General features: G+C 44.8%; 1 pseudogene; it reads left to right on the forward strand.

The window, feature by feature from the left end:
- The first annotated feature begins 3,499 nt into the window (after positions 1–3,499).
- On the forward strand, positions 3,500–4,257 carry LOC108634757 (annotated as a pseudogene).
- The last annotated feature ends 469 nt before the right edge of the window (positions 4,258–4,726 follow it).

Below are 4,726 nucleotides of genomic sequence, written 5' to 3' on the forward strand. Positions count from 1 at the left end.
ATATTTACATACATATGTATGTGTGTGTGTTCACTTGCTTCAGTCATGCTTGACTCTTTGCAACCCTATGGACTGTCGCCTGCCATTCTTCCCTGTCCATACAATTCTTCAGGCAGGAATACTGCAGTGGGTTGCCATGCCCTCCTCCAGGGGGTCTTCCTGACCCAGAGATGGAACCTGCATCTCTTAGGTTTTCTGCATTGGCAGGAGGGACCTTTACTGCTAGGGACATCATTTACACACAACCAAACAAAACTATGATATGCTACTGATGAAATGTGATCTGGTATCGCAAATGGCCAAATGTAAACTTTAGAATGTCCTTTAATGTCTATGAAACGTGTTAATGGCATGGAAGCTATCAACAAGTGTATCATATGGAGAGAAATTGTGTTACAAACCTTTAATTTCAATGAGCACCAACGCCCCGTCACCATCCAGCTACATACTGGCTGACTTTCTCTCTTGCATGATAGTTTTAATTCATTCAGATTTGGAAGTCATTAAATGCCTGGAGAAACTGCTTCTCAGCCTTTTGGCTAAGATCAAGTGTAAGTACCTGGGGAGCCAGGAATGAGTGGGTCGAGCCTGTGGTACAGATGCATGATTGTTTAATAACAGTTCCTGTTTATTTATGCAGCAGACATGTAGCACTGACAGACACTCCATGTTGTTCAAGAAGCCAAAATACAGCAGCCCAATAGCTCCGGAGCTGAATATGGCATGTGAGTTGGGGGAGGCTGTGATTTCTGACATCATGGTCAGGAGAGCCTGGCAGAGAAACTGTGGACCGAGGCAGCTCAGGAGTTGGGTGGTGGTACTTGAGACAGCGTCCAAGGCAGGGGGAGCAGTAGAAGTCATGAGAAGGCCCCATCCTATCTCCTTGTTGCCCTTGGGAGATTGGGTCTGGGAACCCTGCACCTGCAGATAGCAAAATCCAGGGGTGCGCAAGTCCATTATATAAAATGGTGCAGTCTTTGCATGTAACTTAAGGGGATGCTCCCATATGTTTTAAATCATCTCCACATTCCTTATAATACCTAATACAATGCTGATGCTGTGTAAATAGTTTCAAGTACAGTGTAATGCTCTCTCTCGAGAGTCTCTCTGAGAGAGAGAGAGAGAGAGAGAGAGAGTTGCCAGCATGAGGCAGGTTCAAGTCTTGCTATTAGAAATGGCTGGGATTTTTAAAACAATATTTTGGATCCATGTATAGACTATGGTGCCCTCTGGACTCAGAGAGTGGAGGGAGTGAGAGGCACCCTCAAGGGACAGCTGGGGCTCTTTTGGACATTTTCTGTTGGTCAGCATTTCTGAGTGAGATTGTAGATCTATAAGCAAAATGGTGCCTACCAGCTCTCCTGCAGAGTTTAACAGGAGCTCTGGGGCCACCATGGGGAGACAAGGCAAAAGTGGTGGCTGGAGAAGGAAGTTTAAAACGGTCATGTCACTTAACTGAGTTTGAGATGTTTCCTTATGTTAAGGGTGTTAATAATTATCTCAATGTTTCAGCCAATGATTAAATCAGGTACTAATTTTGTGTTTTGAAAGAAATATAGTCATCACCACTTATTGGCAGAGAATAAGCTTCAAGACCCCCAGGGGACATCGGTAACCTCACACAGTATCAAACTCTGTATACACAATGGTTCTTCTATACAAACATACCTGTGATGCAGTCTATTGTATAGAGGCACAGTAAGAGATCAGCTACTACCTAATAATAACAGGAAGGTTAAAGTGAAGTCGCTCAGTCGTGTCCAACTCTTCGCGACCCCATGGACTGCAGCTTATTATGCTCCTCTCTCCATGGGATTTCCCAGGCGAGAATTCTGAACTGGATTGTTATTTCCCTCTTCAGAGGATCTTCCTGACCGAGGGGTTGAACCTGGCTCTCCCGAATTTTAGGCAGACACTTTACCATCTGAGCCACCAGGGAAGGTGTAATAATAACATAGAACAATTATAACAATATACTTTTATGAAAGTTTTGTGAGTGTAGTCGCTATGTAAAATATACTACTGTACTAATTGAGTGATTTTTTTTCACCCTAACTAAGCACTTACTACACTCTGCGTCCATACCTTTTGCAGTTTGAGGTTTGACAGCAAAACTAACCCAGATTTATTTTCTCTTCTTCACATTCACCACAGATATTAGCAACCTCAGCATACATTTTTTTCTTTCTCTTTTTATATCAAATTGAGAACTTCGATCTTTTCACTTAGAGGTAGCACTTAATGGATTTTCTCTGGCATATCTACATGGACAGCATCACTCCACTTATGGTTTGGGGACATTATTGAGTAAAGTAAGGATAACTTGGTCACAAGCCCTATGACATCTCAACAGTCATTGTGGTAACCGAGTGACAAACGCGTGGGATGTTCAGGACTAAGGAATGATTCACATTCTGGGCAGGAGGAAGCAGGATGGTGTGAGATTGCAACCACTCTCTTCAGAATTACCTGCAGATTAAAATGCATAAGTTATATATTTCTGGAGTTTTCCATTTAATATTCTTGGTGAAGAACTGAGGGTTAACTGAAACCACAGAGGGGTCGACCTTGTCTGGTAATTGCTCTTAGGGGGAAAAACACACTAGAAGGGGCCACTTGAAGCCAAAAGTGATTGCAAAATGGCCCATCTCTTCCAGCGTGAGGAAGCACAAGCACCACCACAACCTGAGAAAAAGACCGCCGTGTCCAAATCCAGAGGTGAGGACATTGATGATGCTGAGGTCATCTTTGTTGGAGTGGAGCACGTCAAGGAGGACGCTGAAACCGTCTTTGTCAGAGTGATTTCAACTTCAAAGCCAGTCATTTCTAACGTTTTGACAGAGTGACCAGGGACTCATCTTCAAGAAGAATGAAGGACCACGTGAGTCCGGATCCCTCCTGCACGTTGCAACCTGCAAATGTTAGGACCCCAGCATCAGAGCCAGCTGCTGTATCACCAGCTTCTCAGTGTGTATGGGGAGGAAGAGGCAGTTCTATTATTTCTGAGCCTTCATCTAAACCTGATTATAAAATGAGCTCTCCAGAAACTGTCCTTTGCAATTCAGAATTGCTCTCTCTGCCGCCTCCCTGTCTCTCTGGAGCTGTTCTCTCATTAGGAGGCAAGGATGAAAGCCCTCTTAATTCGAAGCGGTGTCCCACTTCAGATGTGAATTTTAACAGTGGGAATCCCAAAAGACCCAAACTCAGCGATGGAATCCCAGGGGGACCTGCCTCCACCATGGCCCCTCCAGGAATCTCTCCTGGAAAAACACGATTATGACCTTGGAAGATTCCCTGACCTCACCGAGCCATGTTCATGGTGGGACATCATTTTCATGGACTCACGCCAATGACCAGGCATGCTTCCGTCTTATGGATCCAGAAGGAACATGTAGTTTGTCAGGGCTGGAGAAAATGGACTTTTTGACTCTTGCACGTCAGAGCAAGACTGTTGTTCCCATGAAAGTAAATCTGGGATCAAATTTACTGATGAAAGTAAATGTTATTTGATGGCTTTTACTATGGCAGCATACAAGAGACGGCACCAGAACAGAAGACTCACACAGCCTTTAAATGCCTCAGCTTCTTGAGTGTTCTAAAATATGTCAAGTTTATGACCCACCTGAGGAACCATCTGGAGCTTGAGAGGCAGAACGGAGACAGCTGAGAAATCTACACTACCTGCCCTCACTGCCACTGCCAGTTTCCCAGCCCCTTCCAGCTGCAGTGTCACATTGAAAGTGTCCATGCTTCCTGGGAGCCCTCCACGGTCTGTAATATCTGTGAATTGTCCTTCAAAACAGATCAGGCTCTCCTATAGCACATGAAGGACAGTCACACACTTGGCAAAATGCCCTATGTGTGCTGTGTTTGCAATTACAGATTGTCAGCCTTTGCCAATGTAGAGGCATATTTTAGAACATGGCATGGAAATATGAATGATTTGCTTGTCTGTTTTGCCTCGAAATTTTCAAACAGGTGACATCCTTTGCAAATCACGCTCGGAGGAACTGGAACAGGAGGGTCTTTCCATGTTCCAAGTGCTGGCTACAAAGTTTGAACGTGAAGGAAAAGACAGAGCACCAGACCAAGAATCATCAGTCATTCAAACAGCCAGAGCACTTGCAAGGCTTGCCTCCTGAAACAGAGGTCATGATGCGAAGTTCAGTTCAGCTGGGACTGAGAGAGACAGCATCCATCATTGTGAGGAACACTGACTCCCATGTGCCACCCGGAAAAAAACACAAAAAAGATTGACTACGAACACAAAATATTCCAGACATGCTGCAGCATGGGATCTGGCTAAAAATTGTGTTCTAACCACCTCCAGAAATTCAGAAAAGCCCCATTGAGGTTCAGCCAGCTGTTCATAAAGACCCTGCCTGGCTTTTGTTTAGTTGCTCAGTCGTGTCTCACTCCCTGTGCCCCTATGAACTTCAATATGCCATGCTTCCCTGTCCATCACCATCCCCTGAGGCTTGCTCAAACTCATTCCATTGGGTTGCTGATGCCATCCAACCACCTTATCCTCTGTCATGCTTTCTGCTCCTGCCTTCAATATTTCCCAGGATCAAGGGTTTGGTTTTGTTTTGTCTTGTTTTCCCAATGAGTTGACTCTTCCCATCAGGAGGCCAAAATATTGGAGCTTCAGCATCAGTTTTCCACTGAATATTCAGGGTTGATTTCCCTTAGGATTGACTGGTTGGATCTCCTTGCAGTCCAAGGG

The sequence above is a fragment of the Capra hircus genome, unplaced genomic scaffold, assembly GCF_001704415.2.
Source record: "Capra hircus breed San Clemente unplaced genomic scaffold, ASM170441v1, whole genome shotgun sequence".
NCBI classification, from domain to species: Eukaryota; Metazoa; Chordata; class Mammalia; order Artiodactyla; family Bovidae; genus Capra; species Capra hircus.